At 47.9% G+C, this 17243-nt stretch overlaps 1 long non-coding RNA gene across 2 annotated transcripts; it reads left to right on the forward strand.

Moving 5' to 3' along the window:
- On the forward strand, positions 9567-12649 carry LOC108638257. 2 transcript variants are annotated; one of them, XR_001919679.1, is made up of 4 exons: positions 9567-9604; positions 10374-10569; positions 11019-11192; positions 12372-12649. It is a non-coding gene; the product is annotated as an uncharacterized LOC108638257 (long non-coding RNA). The 2 variants fall into 2 exon arrangements; XR_001919678.1 differs by lacking the exon at positions 9567-9604 and having other exon boundaries at positions 9611-10569.

Raw genomic sequence — 17243 nt, forward strand, 5'->3', positions numbered from 1 at the left:
TGAGAATTAGATTTAAAGACTAGATCTGATAGACAGAGTGCCTGATGAACTATGGATAGAGGTTCGTGACACTGTACAGGAGACAGGGATCAAGACCATCCCCATGGAAAAGAAATGCAAAAAAGCAAAATGCTTGTCTGACGAGGACTTACTGTGAAAAGAAGAGAAGGGAAAAACAAAGGAGAAAAGGAAAGATATAAGCATCTGAATGCAGAGTTCCAAAGAACAGCAAGGAGAAATAAGAAAGCCTTCCTCAGTGATCAATGTAAAGAAAGAGAGGAAAACAATAGAATGGGAAAGACTAGAGATAGCTTCAAGAAAATTAGAGATACCAAGGGAACATTTCAGGAAGATGGGATCGATAAAGGACAGAAGTGGTACAGACCTAATAGTAGCAGAAGATATTAAGAAGAGGTGGCAAAAAAATACAGGAGAACTGTACAAAAAAGATCTTCATGACCCAGATAATCACGAAGGTGTGATCACTCACCTAGAGCCAGACATCCTGGAATGTGAAGGCAAGTGGGCCTTAGAAAGCACCACTAAGAACAAAGCTAGTGGACGTGATGGAATTCCAGTTGAGCTATTTCAAATCCTGAAAGATGATGGTGTGAAAGTGCTGCACTCAATATGCCAGCAAACTTGGAAAACTCAGCAGTGGCCACAGGACTAGAAAAGGTCAGTTTTCATTCCAATCCCAAAGAAAGGCAATGCCAAAGAATGCTCAAACTACTGCACAGTTGCACTCATCTCACACGCTAGTAAAGTAATGCTCAAAATTCCCCCCAAGCCAGGATTCAGCAATACATGAACCGTGAACTTCCAGATGTTCAAGCTGGTTTTAGAAAAGGCAGAGGAACCAGAGATCAAATTGCCAACATCCACTGGATCATTGAAAAAACAAGAGAGTTCTAGAAAAACATCTATTTCTGCTTTATTGACTATGCCAAAGCCTTTGACTATGTGTGCCACAACAAACTGGAAAATTCTGAAAGAGATGGGAATACCAGACCACCTGACCTGCCTTCTGAGAAATCTGTATGCAGTTCAAGAATCAACAGTTAGAACTGGACATGGAACAACAGACTGGTTCCACACAGGAAAAGGAGTATGTCAAGGCTGTATATTGTCACCCTGCTTATTTAACTTCTATGCAGAATACATCATGAGAAACACTGGGCTGGAAGAAGCACAAGCTGGAATCAAGATTGCCAGGGGAAATGTCAATAACCTCAGATATGCAGCTGACACCATCCTTATGGCAGAAAGTGAAGAGGAACCTCCAACCCTCCAGAGCCCAGCCCAAGGGCCGCCTCCTCTCTGAATGCTCTCAGGGCCTCGCAGGTCAGATACCGGAGGGCACAGATGGAATCTATGGGGTACTTGCTTTGTGTCAGGCATCAGCTAAGTGCCTTAGAAGCTTTAGCTCATTCAGTGCTCACAGCAGTCATATAAAATAAGGCCCAGGATTAGCTGCTTCTCACAGAAGAGCAAATACCGAGGCTTAGAGAGTGGCGGTGGTGTTGTTCAATCACTAAGCAGTGTTCAACTCTTGGGACGCCATGGACTGTAGCCCACCAGGCTCCTCTGTCCCTGGAATTCCCAGGCAAGAATATTGGAATGCATTCAGATCTTCAGGTGATCTTCCTGACCCAGGGATGGAACCTGAGCCCCCATTTGGCAGGCAGATTCTTTACCCTGAGCCACTTGGAAAACCTTTAGAGAGATGTAGGGGAGCAAATTTTGTCACCCCCAAATATGTGCTTTTGCTTTCCCATGAGGATTCATTTAAACTGATTTTTTTTTTTTTTTTTTTTTTTTTGCATCAGGGCAAGCGGGATCTTAGTTCCCCTGAGCAGGAATCAAACCTGTGACCCTGCAGTGGAAGGGCAGGAACACACAGCCTTAGCCACAGGAAAACCAGGGAAGTCCCCAGGCTGATTCTTTTTCAGAAACGGAAGACCCAAAGTTTTCTTGCTGTTGTTCAGCCACTCAGTTGTGTCCGACTTTTTGTGATCCCAAGCATTGCAGCACGCCAGGCTTCCCTGTCCTTCACCATCTCCCAGAGCTTGCTCAAACTCATGTCCATTGAGTTGGCAATGCCATCCAACTCTCTCATCATCTGTTGTCCCCTTCTCCTCCTGCCACTCAATGCCAGAAAGAATGTAAAGGGTCTGTTCCAGAAAAAGAGCAATGACCAGTGATATCTGTGGAAGAACATGGGCGAGGTGTGGTGGGGGAACCTGGAAGAGCCTCGAGATTGGAGTCAACCCTGTGCCCAGCAAGCATTTATTTACCAAACATTTGTTTTTCTGTGCATAGCCTTCCTCCTCATTGAAGTCCCTAAACATTATCCTCAACAGTCCCTGGTGTCTTTAGCTGAAAGTGGCGTTTAAGGTGAGGGCTTTGACTCTTTTGTTGGGTTAGTTCTTCTGTATCTCTCTCTTGTATATGTGTTATTAAACCCTTGTTAGATTTTTCTCCTGTTAATCTGTTTCATGTCAATTCATTTCTTAGACCAGCCAGAAGAACCTAGTCAGGTACGGGAAAATTTCTCCCTTCCCCAACATCCATGTTGTGTCAGAATTTCCTTCCCTTTATTTATTTATTCATTTATTTTTCTGGCTGTGCTGCGCAGAGCATGAGATTAGTTTCCTGACCAAGGATTAAATTCACACCCTTGGTGGTAAGTGGGCAGAGTCCTAACCACTTGACCAGCAAGTAATTCCCAGAATTCCCTTCCTTTCCACAGCTGAGTGATATCTCATTGCATGTACAGACCACATTTTACTTATCTGGTCATCCATGACGGGTACATATATCTCTTCAAGTCCCTGCTTTCCGTTTTTCAGGGTATATACCCAGGAGGGGAGTTTTTGGATCATACGGGAATTCTATGTTTAGTTTTTGGAGGAATCTTCGTACTGTTTGTTGTCCATCTCAGCCTATGCACAGTGATGCTAGCCATTCAGGAATACCTGGGGCCTTCACAGGGGCCATTACCACTGGTGGGAGTGGCCAAAAGCATTTCCCCAGCTGGAGACCGGGACCTACAGGACCTTGGAGTTCCTTTTACGGTTGCAAGACACAGATTAGCGACGATCATCATGGAGCTCAAGGATTATTACTCTCGGGGCCTGAGGGCCACACAGCGATGATGGGCAGTGGAGAGGAGAGGGAGTGAGTACAGACCTGGAGTTCTGCCTTTTTTGGGGTCCGAGGGTGGGGTTCCTTGAACCCCAAATAAAAACCAAATATCAGTAACCTCAAACATGCAGATGACACCATCCTTAAGGCAGAAAGCAAAGAGAAACTAAAGAGCCTTTTGATGAAAGTGAAAGAGGAGAGTGAAAAGTTGGCTTAAACTCAGCATTCAGAAAACGAAGATCATCGCATCTGATCCCATCACTTCATGGCAAATAGAGGGGGAAACAATGGAAACAGTGACAGATTTTCTCTTGGGCTCCCAGATCACTGACGATGGTGACTGCAGCCATGAAATTAAAAGACATTTGCTCCTTGGAAGAAAGCTAGGGCAAACATAGACAGCATATTTAAAAGCAGAGACATTACCTTGCTGACAAACATCTGCATAGTCAAAGCTATGGTTTTTCCAGTGGTCATGTATGAATGTGAGAGTTGGACTGCAAAGAAAGTTGAGCACCAAAGAATTGATGCTTTTGAACTGTGGTGTTGGAGAAGACTCTTGAGAGTGCCTTGGACTGCAAGGAGATCCAACCAGTCAATCCTAAAGGAAATCGGTCCTAAATTGAAGGCAAGAGGAGAAGGGGATGACAGAGGATGAGATGGTTGGACGGCAACACTGAGTCGATGGACAAGAGTTTGAGCAAGCTCCGGGAGTTGGTGATGGACAGGGAAGCCTGCCCAGCTGTAGTCTGTGGGGTTGCAAAAAGTCGGACTGAGTGACTGAACTGAACTGAGCTGAATGGAAGGATGGGGTGCTTAGGCAGGAGCCAGGGGGCGGGAAGAGACATTTGAGTTCTCTCCCATGATTATCTAGGTTCCCCAAGGTTTTCTAGAAATCAGAACTTCATGGGCTAGGCTGGCCTGGCACCTTGCATTGACGTTGTCTCCAGCTGGAGATGTTTATTCAAGACGTGTCTTTGAAAAGGATGCTTGAGCAAAGAGATGCTTAATGCTAGGCCCTTAGGATCAGGCACAGCCCTGCATTTCCCATCACAGCCTCACCACTTAACATTCCCAGAGCTAGGCTGCTGGATGAGATTTCAGGTTGTAAACAGCTGTGTCATCACCATCCGGACAGAGCTCCAGACATCCTCAGCACCCAGATGGCTCCTGCAGGTCTCTCATAGTTGGCTCCCACACGAGTAACCACTTTTCTGCTTGGTTGTTGGATTTTATGTCATCAAAATGCTCCCAGCCTGTGCTCAGCTGTGTCTGGCTCATGGGCTCAACCGTGAGGTTCGTTGATGACCTTGCCTGTATCCTCAGTCCCTTTTTATTGCAGAGGGCTAGTACGCTGTAGGTATATCACCATTCATTTTTTCTTTCTCCGACTTGGAAACAGCGGTGTGCTTCCAGTGCGGGGCTGTGATGAGTGACGCTGTTATGCACGTGTGCATATGCTCCCGTCTCTCTTGGGTAAATATCTAGGAGCAGAAGAGCCAGGACACAGGAGAGGTAGAGGTCTGACCTGATTTAGACCCACCAACATGTTTTCGATACTGTTGTTTCACACTCCAACCTGCAGTGAATGAGTTCCAGATGCTGTGTATCCCAGTCAGTGAGGAAATGGTCCCTGCTGCCCTGGCGTCGAAGAGGATTGCAAAGAATGCGTCCTTCTTTTCCTCCTTTTTGCTCCAGCTGTGTCTTCTGCATCTTAAATCCATTTGAATTCCGGTTGATCCAGGGATCTGCTTGGGATGGAGGGTAGATAGAGGAAGCAAATTGGTTCAGTCTATAGGAACACGTCAAAGAAGTCAGTCTTTGCAAATTCTGGCACACCCAGGTAAGTGCCAGAAGGGAGAGAGGTGTGGACCCATGTGCGGACCTAGGGACACCTGCTCCCCCTCAGTGCCTGTAGGATGTCAGCTGCCTGTCCGGGCTGGACCCTAGGGCCCTGTCCTTAGGGCACGGTGGGACCCACTTGACATCATGGAAGTCTATCGTCTTTATGTCTTTCCTCCCCACCCTGCATCCTTACCCAGCTGATCCTGAGTCTCTGGTTCAGATAATCATTTCCTTTAACAAGGTGCTGGTGCCCATTAAAAACAGTTCATTCAATATATTGCACCCACTGTCATGTCACTTGAAATTTTGTATTATGTCTGAGACCTCTCTGTTCCCCATTCTAAAGCCCAGATTTAAGAGAGAGAAGAGAGAAATTCATAGAGAGGGGGGATCAGAAGCTCCCAGAACATCATTGTACACAAGGATAAGGGAACCTCCAGTACGAGGTTTTCTATTTGCAAGACATTTCTTTCTACATGATAATGTTTATATGTGAGGAATAGAATTTTAAAGGGGAGGAAGATCACTTTAAGAACCAAAGTAGCCTCATATGGCTCAGGCTGCCACTAATGAGCTGTGTGACCTTGGGCATGACCCATAGAGTCTCTGAGCCTCAGTTCCCCTGTCTGCAAAATGGGTATAACCAGGCCTTCCCAGGAGCACTGCCATCCCATACACAGGCAGGTCCCATCACTCGGGCTTGTTGTCTGGACATTCATGACACAGCCACTCGCTCAGGGGCAGTGTCTTCTAGAAGCTCGCTGTGGTGTGCATGTGGTGAAGATTCCTGAACATACATGAACCTCTATGAATTATCTAGTCTCAGATCAGAGAGCAGGAGGAGAGCAGAGAGAAAGGGTCCTGGCTGAGGAGCACCCACTTCCACCCTCCGCCCTCCACCCTGCCTTTCTCCTCTTCTCTAAGCCCACATCGTCTTACTCCTGGCGCCTCCCCGTTGGAGAACTGCTGCGTCGTTTTGGATTCTGCATCTCGTTACGTCCTCCTCTTGCAGGGCCTGATCACTCAGCGTGCAAAGTGGCAGTGGGCACAGAGGTGGTAGTGAGATGCCCTTCGTGGACACCCAGGCTGCCTATGTGAATCCAGTGAGATCCCAGGCTGGGGGCAGCCTCAGCGGGCGGGAAGCAGCAGCTCTGGGGCTCTGAGGAAACAGCTCCTGCTGGTGACTGGGGGTTGGGGGGAGGGTGGCGTCCTAAAGAAAACGCAAGGACAGATACGCCAGCTATGGCAACCTTACACACTTGTGCCCCACCCCCGTGTCCCAGGTGTCACTCTGGGTTGGAGCGGGTGTGGAGCGCATGTTTGTGCATGTGACACACGTTTCCTGAGCTCTCTCCAGGTGCCTCTCCTGTTCTAGGTGCTCAGAGGAGCAAGAAGGACCTACGTAACAACTAGGAAGGAGATGCTGGTTTTTTTTTTTTTTTTTTTTTTATTGTTTTGCATGAAGGGAGAGGCAAGCAGAGCCTCTGGGAGAGTAACAACTCACCATGGCAGCAAAGGGTACTTACCTTAAGAAGTCCTCCCTGGGTTCAGCCACTTAATAACTGGGTGACGTCAAGCAAATGGGCCTCAGTTTCTGTATCTGTATAATGGGGATAATCCTCCAGTCACCGCCCAGGGCTGGGGGGAAGATAAGTGACTTAGTCCATTAAGAGAACTTGAATGGTGTCTACCCGACCGTGGATGCCACGGAGGTGTTTTAAATTGTCAGGAGTCTGCGGACAGCAGGGAAGCCCTCCTGAAGAGGTGTCAGCCTGCTGAGAGCAAGGCAGGGCGGGTCAAGGGTCAGGGGTCAGGGAAGCAGGTGCCTCTGCACTGTGGGGGCACAAATGGCTGCCTTTTTGCTTCCTTTGTGAAGGCACTGTCTTAGGAAGCCTTGCTTAAACCAGGGTTCCCCAAACCCCAGCCCACAGACTGGTATTGGTCTCTGGCCTGTTAGGAACCAGGCTGCACAGCAGGAGTTGGGTGGCAAGAGAGTTAGAAAAATTTTGTCTGTATTTCCAGCCACTCCCCATCACTCCCATCCCCACGAGCTTAGAAACATTGTCTCCCATGATACCAGAACCTGCTACCAAAGGTTGGGGACAGCTGGTTTAAATCCTTATCATCCCCATATCATACACATAAAACTGAGTTTTATAGAGGTAGACGCAACTTGTCAAAGGTCCCTAGATAGCAAGTGGCTGAGGAAGGAGGTGCCCACAGAGAGAGCCCTGGGAGAGGAGGAGGCAGGCAGGCGGCAGCAGCCCAGGTCCCAGGAGGTTGCTATGCTCCCTGTGTCCTGGCCCGGCCCTGCAGTAGGAGCCTCTTCCGGCCTCAGCTTCCTGAGAGGCTGGACAGGTGGGCTGATGGAGCCCTTCACAGGTGGGGGTGGAAGGGGGGCAGCAAGTGCTGGGGGGCTGCTGAAGCTCACGCTCAAGCCCACAAAGAGAAGGAGGCGGGCCCACTGACCACTGTGTTCTCCCCGCAGCCCCTGTCCTGCACAGGGATGATAGCAGGGGGTCTCCAGGATGGATATAAGGTCACATCATCGAGACCTTTCTTCCCTCAGACAAAAACAGGTACCGGAAATTGTGGTGTCTCTCAGCCTCACCCCTAAGGGAGCCACAGTGCTCTCAGCTCAGAAGGGTCCCCCAGCATCCTCTGAGCACCCACATCTGGCTCAGGGGAAGGCCCGGCCCTGCCAGCAATGCTCGGCACCCCTGCCCCCTGTCCGCAGCATCCAGGGCACCGTTAAGCAGACTCCCCAGAGAAAGAGGGGAATGGAGGCTCACGGTCTAGGGAGGAAGCAGGCCAGCCCAGAGGAAGAAGTTCTAGGACTGAACTTTATACACGATGGCCCAGCGTCTCAGACACATCAACTTCCTTCCTTCCTACAGCTGCCCGCATCGACTTCGGGAACCTCGTGTGGGCTGACGTGGACACATTTAAACTTGCCTCACAGTTGTAATTTGGTCTCTTTCAGTTTCAAGATCATTTCTGGAAAATGCTAAGCCAATTCAAAACATTAGTATCTCAGCTCTGTTTCCCATCTCCCTCCTTCCCAAGGTGGGCTGTCTGGGAACAGAGAACTTGCACATATTCTCAGAGCTGGGAGGGGTCCTCAGGTGTTCACAAGGAGCTCTACTGAGCTCCGGGGGCTGGGAGGCCTGGGACCTGTGCCTAGTTTGGGTGGGGTTCTCATGGGCTGCACCCTGAGGTCCACAGTTCCCACGGGAGCCCCTCTGGACATGTGGCCTATCTTGCAAGCCTCTCTGTGCAATCTCAGCTGGCTTCTGCCCTCACTGGTCCTCTCATCACTTTGCATGGGGCTCAGGACCTTCTGGATCCTTCCAGGCCCCTCCCCCACAGCCCTACCTCTGCACCTGGATTCTGGATGATTTCCTCTGCCACTGCCTCCCCTGCCAGGTGACACAGCCACACTGACCATGGGACTCTGAGAGCTCTGCGTGCACCCAGAGGACTCGGAGGGAAGTGAGGCACCCAAGTCCCCAGAAACCTTCCCAGCAGGGGAATCAGCCCCTTGACTCTGAACTTCCATCCCTCTCTCTCTCCCTCTGCTGACCCTTCCTCCCAGCACAGGACGGCTTGCTACTCCCACTCTGTCTAATAGAGCCTGTCTCTACCTCCGAGGGTCCCCTTTCTGGTGGGAGCTCTTGTTCTCTCCTTCCCGGGGACGGAATTTTCAAAGGAACACCACAGTGAAGCTGGGGGACTGCAAAGGGAAAACGACCCCCAGAGATATTTCAGAAACACTCTTCATTTTAAGAGGAGAAGGAACTTAGATTTTCTTGTTCTAGGATCACCCAGAGCTTCCTTTCCTTTTGGTTTTTCCAGAGGGAGCAGCTAGGTTCAGCTTTAAGCCAGCTCCCATGGGGCCTGCTGGTTGAGTGCTTACAGAGTGTCCCAGTGTTGAGGACAGCATCCAGAACTTGCCCCCTTAAGTAAGAAAGCAAACAGGTTCTCAGGAATTCCCTGGTGGTCCAGTGATTAAGACTCCATGCTCCCAGTGGAGAGGGCGCAGGTTCCATCCCTGACTGGGAGACTGACGTCTTGCAAGCCAAGCCGCAAAAACTAAAAACCGAAACAAAACACAGGATCTCCAGGTAGAATATCCATCAAGGGCCACCCATGGGTGTGGTCCAGCACCTAGCCCTGTGGGGAGGACGTGGGGCCGAGGCATCTGTCTGACTTCCGTGTGTTAGCTAGGGAGCCTGAGTGACCCCAGGAAGCTGCGAAACATAGAGGTACTGGGTTCAGGCAAGGTGGTGGAAGTCAGACCCTCACTCCCTGGAGAAACTCAGATTGGACGGACTTGATTTGGAAACATGAGTGAGTGCTAACTGGAAAAAGGCAAAACAAACATTTACTGTGCCCTCTCCCTGATAGCTCAGCAAATAAAGTTTACGTCTGCAACGTGCGAGACACGAAAGACACGGGTTCCTTCCCTTGCTTGGAGAGAGCCCCTGGAGGAGGAAATGGCAACCCACTCCAGTATTCTTGCCTGAAAAACCCCATGGACAGAAGAGCCTGGCAGGCTACAGTCCAAAGGATCTCAAAGAGTTGGACAGGACCGATTGACTACGCATGCTTGGTGAGTCAGGTCCCTTGGAAGCTCCTTTTGTGTTCACGCTTCTTATAGTCACGGCTGTACTCAGAGAAAATTGAGACGTGAGGGGCTCTCTCAGAGGAGAGTTGAGAATGTGTTACTTGCTCGGGAGCATACTTGGGCTGCCTCAGTCATCATTCCCAAAGGAAGGCAGTCACCCCCTCTCTGGGTGAGGCAGCTTGAGGATAGCAAGGTCACTGCAAGTGACAAAGAGTGCAGCGCTGGGGTCAGGGTCCAGGCCTGCTGACCTCACTCAGGTCAGGTGGACACACAACAGCCTCCACTGAAGGGCAGACACACACTCTGAGATCCCAACACCTGGAGACCTAGTGTTTATTGTGTCTCCTTTAGACACCATCTCTGTAGGTGTCCCATCAATGCACCTGTTCTTTCTATTTGTCCTCTTCTTTACCAGCTGAGCAGACCTGGGCTGGCCTCCTGTGAACTGCCACTTGTCCCCAAAGACTCTCATAACCAGGCACATCTCTCCCCTTCCATCTTGGACACAAATTTCTTTACCCATTCCCTCCTTATTTTTCGAAAATCACACTCTAAGGGCAAACTGTGGTAACTGCACCAAAACACACTAAATGCAATTAGGTAGACAAAAGCGACGGCAGCAAACCAGGCGCGGCACCAACCAGCCACGCAGATTGCTCGCAGGTTCCCAGACGGGTGCCAGTCAAAGTGTGAGCACCTCCTGTTCCCGCCCTTGGCAGTCAGCCAGCACACTGTCTGATTTCCCACCATCCAGGTTTGCTGCGGGCTTTCAAACCAGCGACAATGACAATGTCTTCCACTTCAACCCTCAGTTTAAACGTAACAAGTGTGTGGTCTGCAACACAAGGCAAGAAGGGAAATGGGGGACTGAGGTGAGGATCTGGGAGATTCCTTTCCAGAGGGAAGGTCCGTTTGAGCTCTGCTTCCACTAACAGAGCTCGGAGTTCAAGGTAAGTTGGAACTCTCCTCTCTTCGCTTCAGCTGCCTGTCCCCCAGCTTAGTCAGGCCCATTGAGCAGTCTTTAAACAGTCACGTGAGCAACACCTTTGTACAGAAAAGAGGACCGTTTCCTTGTAAGGCTGCAGTCCCCTTACACATTTTCACCTGCATCTGTAAAGGTACACCTGTTCCTTTCTTTACTCTGGAAATAAGCACCAGATAAATCACCACAGTGCTTTTTGGCCTCTGGAGTCTAATGTTCAAACTATTTCCATTCCTCTGCTCTAGCCCTTCTCCCAGGTCAGGTCCCTGGGAACATTTGTTTTTCTGTTACATTGTTGCTTAGTTCTGCAGGGCATTGCACATTGCTTTTGCAAGCAGAGGTGTCTCTGGGCTTGGGGAGACGGGAGGGGAGCTGGCCACTCATCTCTTCCCATTCTCCATCCCCTATCCTGGTTAGGTGGCCGTGTGGTTCTAGAAAGAACCCAGACTTGGAAATAAAACTGAATCCGGTTTGAGTCTCCAGTTCTGACATTCTCATCGGCTGGGAGATCTCAGAAATGACTTCACCTCTCCCATCCTCGGTTTGCTCACCTGTGGAAGGAGCATGGTCTGCTGTCCCAGGGGTTTTCATGTGAGTTCGATGAGGCACTCTACATCAGGGGGCACAGAATAGTCTGTCTGGGTCACAGCTGAGTCTATTTGACCCTCTCTGTGTTTTCAAATTCTTGAATGTCTACAATTCATAAAGGGCAGAATGTCACAAAGCATCAAGCTGAGCTCCCTGAGTCATACAGCGAATTCCCAGGGGCTATCTATTTTACTTATGGTAATGAGGAATGGGAGATGAGAGGGAGGTTCAAGAGGGAGGGGTCATATGCATACCTATGGCTGATTCTTGTTGATGTATGGCAGAAATCAACACAGAAACCAGCAATATTGCTTTACAATATTGTAAAGGAATTATCCTCCATTAAAATTAAATAATTTTTTTTAAAAAAAGAAAAGGTCAGGAGCTGTTTTGCAAGATGAAAAATTCTAGAGCTACAGGGTGGTTTGTTGGCTCCCCGTCTATAGGAGTCAACTTCACATCGCTAGACTGTACAGTTAAAATACTAAAGATGGTCAGTTCTTTGTGATGTGCATTTCACCACCATTTAGGGGAAAAAAAAAGGTCAGAGAGATTGCTTCTTCCTCCTGAGGATGGAGAGAGCCCAGGAGGCAGATAACCTCCAGGGTGCTGACCAGAAAATTCCAAACTGGCTGATTAAGACTACATTTCTGGGGAAGGTGGAAGCTGTAAGTAGGCCAGGTATTACATCCAGGTTTGGTATCAAAGGCTTTAGCAAAAGTGTCTTCATTTTGACCTTGTGGTTTTCTCTTTAAATATTCCCCACTTTTGAGCAAACTCTCAGGTTAACCAAGAGATAAGGCATTGGCGTTACTCTCAATAACTGATCTGGAGTCCCCACCGCTTTGTTGACCTCTGATATGGTATTCAGTGGTCATGATGTTTTTGTTTAATTTCCGTGACATTTGTAACGGAGCAGGGCCAATGGAGTCTTCCCGTGACAGACCCACCCCTACCTCCCTGTCTGTAGTAAAAATGTTAGCCTCCTAGGCCTTCCCCAAGTCCAAGGAAAAAAATTTAATCGAAGAAGTGAGAAAAGTGCAGAAACGGAGGAAAACAGTCAAATAGGTCAAAATGACAATAGTTTAGCCATTAAACATGGTCTGTGTGTTTAGCTCCTTTAGTTCTTCCTCAGGGGCGATACATAATATTCTGAGCCAAATCCTCTGTGTTGTTTTGCAGACGTAGAAACCTCCACTAGGTGGAAGGAGCTATCTCTATGCCACCCACACGCATGTAGACCTCAAACAGGCTGGAACCAGAAGCTTGATGATACTGACTCCCATTACCTCTCCACTGTCAACTACAAATTGTCACTTACCAAGAGCATTGTCAAAGACGGAACAGCAAAGGCGTTTGCCATCTGCCTCTACGGAGGGCGAACCCCATGCTGCCGATGACCTTCAACAACCCCGAGGGAGTACAGGGTGGAGGGAGGCACTCTGTGCTCCAGGGAATCAGGTGGGACAGGTCTTCAGATAGTTGGATGCTTTTAGGAACTGCTACTGCTACTGCTAAGTCACTTCAGTCGTGTCCAACTCTGTGTGACCCCATAGATGGCAGCCCACCAGGCTCGCCCATCCCGGGGATTCTCCAGGCAAGAACACTGGAGTGCGTTGCCATTTCCTTCCCCAATGCATGAAAGTGAAAAGTTAAAGTGAAGCCGCTCAGTCGTGTCCGACTCTTAGCAACCCCATGGACTGTAGCCTAGCAGGCTCCTCCACCCATGGAATTTTCCAGGGAAGAGTACTGGAGTGGGCTGCCATTGCCTTCTCCGCTTTTAGGAACAGATTTTATTATCTCAATGCTTGCATCTCCTCATATCTAGGGAGGGAAGTCGCTCAGTCATGTCCGACTGTTTGTGACCTCATGGGCTGTAGCCTACCAGGCTCCTCCATCCATGGAATTTTCCAGGCAAGAGTACTGGAGTGGGTTGCCATTTCCTCCTCCAGGGGATCTTCCTGACCCAGGGATTGAACCTGGGTCTCCCACGTTGCAGGCAGGCGCTTAACCATCTGAGCCACCAGGAAGCCCTATATCTAGAGAAGCACTAACCCTCTTCAAGGTGACATCAGATCCTCATGACTAACAAAAAGCCTTTTGTAAAATGAGTGTTTCATGGTATTGAACTCCCTCTTCACCAAAACCTTACATATTGACCTTTTCCCACTGCGGCTTTGGAGCAGTCTCTCAGAGCTATCTGCACGGCAGATAAAGATGGAGAAGCTCTATACAGTCAGCAAAAACAAGACCGGGAGCTGACTGCGGCTCAGATCATGAACTCCTTATTGCCAAATTCAGACATAAATTGAAGAAAATAGGGAAAACCAGTAGACCATTCAGGTATGACCTAAATTAAATTCCTTATGCTTATACAGTGGAAGTGAGAAGTAGATTTAAGGGACTAGATCTGATACACAGAGTACCTGATGAACTTTGGACGGAGCTTCATGACATTGTACAGGAGACAGGAATCAAGCCCATCCCCATGGAAAAGAAATGCAAAAAAGCAAAATGGCTGTCTGGGGAGGCCTTACAAATAGCTGTGAAAAGAAGAGAAGCAAAAGGCAAAGGAGAAAAGGAAAGCTATAAGCATCCAAATGCAGAGTTCCAAAGAAAAGCAAGAATATAAGGAAGCCTTCCTCACCAAACAATGCAAAGAAATAGAGGATAACAACAGAATGGGAAAGACTAGAGATCTCTTCAAGAAAATTAGACATACCAAGGGAACATTTCATGCAAAGATGGGCTCAATAAAGGACAAAAATGGTACGGACCTAACAGAAGCAGAAGATATTAAGAAGAGGTGGCAAGAATACACAGAAGAACTGTACAAAAAAGAGCTTCATGACCCAGATAATCACGATGGTGTGATCACTCATCTAGAGCCAGACATCTTGGAATGTGAAGTCAAGTGGGCCTTAGAAAGCATCACTATGAACAAAGCTATTGGATGTGATGGAATTCCACTTAAGCTAGTTCAAATCCTAAAAGATGATGCTGTGAAAGTGCTGCACTCAATACGCCAGCAAATTTGGAAAACTCAGCAGTGGCCACAGGACTGGAAAAGGTCAGTTTTCATTCCAATCCCAAAGAAAGGCAATGCCAAAGAATGCTCAAACTACCGCACAATTGCACTCATCTCACACACTAGTAAAGTAATGCTCAAAATTCTCCAAGCCAGGCTTCAGCAATAGGTGAACTGTGAATTTCCAGATGTTCAAGCTGGTTTTAGAAAAGGCAGAGGAACCAGAGATCAAATTGCTAACATCTGCTGGATCATCGAAAAAGCAAGAGTTCCAGAAAAACATCTATTTCTGCTTTATTGACTACGCCAAAGCCTTTGACTGTGTGGATCATAATAAACTGTGGAGAATTCTGAAAGAGATGGGAATACCAGACCACATGACCTGCCTCTTGAGAAACCTGTTTGCAGGTTAGGAAGCAACAGTTAGAACTGGACATGGAACAACAGACTGGTTCCAAACAGGAAAAGGAGTACATCAAGGCTGTATATTGTCACCCTGCTTATTTAACTTCTATGCAGAGAACATCATGAGAAATGCTGGGCTGGAAGAAGCACAAGCTGGAATCAAGATTGCCGGGAGAAATATCAATAACCTCAGATATGACACCACCCTTATGGCAGAAAGTGAAGAGGAACTAAAAAGCCTCTTGATGAAAGTGAAAGAGGAGAGTGAAAAAGCTGGCTTAAAGCTCAACATTCAGAAAACAAAGATCATGGCATCTGGTCCCATCACTTCATGGGAAATAGATGGCGAAACAGTGAAAACATTGTCAGACTTTATTTTGGGGGGCTCCAAAATCACTGCAGATGGTGATTGCAGCCATGAAATTAAAAGACACTTACTCCTTGGAAGGAAAGTTATGACCAACCTAGATAGCATATTCAGAAGCAGAGACATTACTTTGCCAACAAAGGTCCGTCTAGTCAAGGCTATGGTTTTTCCTGTGGTCATGTACGGATGTGAGAGTTGGACTGTGAAGAAAGCTGAGTGCTGAAGAATTGATGCTTTTGAACTGTGGTGTTGGAGAAGACTCTTGAGAGTCCCTTGAACTGCAAGGAGATCCAACCAGTCCATTCTGAAGGAGATCAGCCCTGGGATTTCTTTGGAAGGAATGATGCTAAAGCTGAAACTCCAATACTTTGGCCACCTCATGTGAAGAGTTGACTCATTGGAAAAGACTCTGATGCTGGGAGGGATTGAGGGCAGGAGGAGAAGGGGACGACAGAGGATGAGATGGCTGGATGGCATCACCGACTCGATGGACATGAGTCTGAGTGAACTCTGGGAATTGCTGATGGACAGGGAGGCCTGACGTGCTGTGATTCATGGGGTCGCGAAGACCTGGACACAACTGAGCGACTGAACTGAACTGAACTGAACTGAATTCACAGCTATCTGAGATGGTGCCTCCCAGGCTATAATCCTCATTTTGCCCCAAATAAAACTTAACTCACAACTCTCATTTGTACATCTTTTTTTAGCCAACACCAACAATCAGAAGATATCCATGAGCTGATCATGCCCCACTCAACCCTCTACCTCACCCTGTCTTTAAAACCTGTTTCTGAAAGCTGTGGGAGCGTTTAGGCCTTTCAAGCGTTAGCTGTCTGGACTCCTTGCTTGGCGCCTGCAGTAAATGCTGTGCTTTCCTTCCCTGCCACCCAGTGTCAGTAGATCAGCTTTACTGCAGGTGGGTGAGCTGTTAGTGAGCGGAGGTAAATCTGATCTAGTTACAGATGGATTGGAAACTTAGATGATAAATTCAGTTCAAAGATTACCTTCCTTAGCAATGGCTTGGGGGGTTTAGATGAGGGTATTGTCTTTCCAGGTCAATGCTGGAGGAAAGGAAAGGGAAAAGGAGGAAGGGTCCCATGCTTAATTAAAGAGTTGACTCATCATCTTGGGCAGAAGCAGTTTACCTGAATGTTAGCTACTCTTCCTCCTCAGTTTGGTTCAAGGTCTCCAACATTCGAACAGCACCAGGTACAGGGTGGGGTCTTCTTCAGTTGTGAGATGTGTATCCAAGGTTCAAGTTCCTGGAGCTTGACTGCCATCTGGTTAGTTGGGACGACCTAGTACAGTCCCTTCCAAGGAGGTTAAAGGGGAGTCTTTGCTCCTAGTGGTGTCAAATCTCCTGATGGAAGACAACTGGGACTCAGTTTGGTGAGTCACAGCCAAACTAAGTGCTTTCCAGCCTCAGCTCAATCAATGCTCATGACAATCATATCAAATAAGGCCTGCAACAGGCTACATCTTGCAATGATGAAAGACTGAATCGGTGTAGGGAAGCAAAATTTGCCATCCCCAAATGCGTCACTTGGGCATGAGGATTCATTTAGGCTGAATTTTTCAAGAACCTGATGACCTGAAGATTTTCTTGTTACTCCCCCTCAACTGAAGCAAAGAATGTAGATAAAGTACCTGTTCCAATAATAGAGCCGTGACCTAAGATATTTACAGAACATGGGTGAGGTGTGCTGGGTTTCACCTGTACAGATCAGAGTTCACTCTGCACCCAGCAAGCACTTATTTACCAAGCATTTGCTTATCTGGCTTCTTCCTCATTGAAATCCCAATCATTACCCTCAACATTCTCTCCTGTCTTAGCTCAAGGTGGTATTTAAGGTGAGGGCTTTGGCCATTTTGGTGAGTTAGTTCTTCTGGGTCTCTCCCGTGTATATGTGTTATTAAACTTTTGTTAGATTTTCTCCTGTTAATCTGTCTCCTGTCAATTTAATTCTTATACTGGCCAGAAGAACCTAGACGGGTAGAGGAAAATTTCTTCCTTCCTCAACATCATCAAAGTCCACACATGCTGAAACCTGGGTCAGAATTCCCCTCCTTTCAAGGCTGAATGACATTGCATTGTGTGTTTGGACCACGTTTTGCTTATCTAGTCATCCATGATAGACACTTGGGCTGGTTCTGTCTCTTGGCTGTTGTAAATAATACCATGAACATGGGTGTCCCAACATCTCAAGTCCCTGCCTTCAGTTCTTTAGGGTTTATACCCAGAAGTGGAATT

The sequence above is a fragment of the Capra hircus genome, chromosome 19 (assembly GCF_001704415.2).
Source record: "Capra hircus breed San Clemente chromosome 19, ASM170441v1, whole genome shotgun sequence".
NCBI classification, from domain to species: Eukaryota; Metazoa; Chordata; class Mammalia; order Artiodactyla; family Bovidae; genus Capra; species Capra hircus.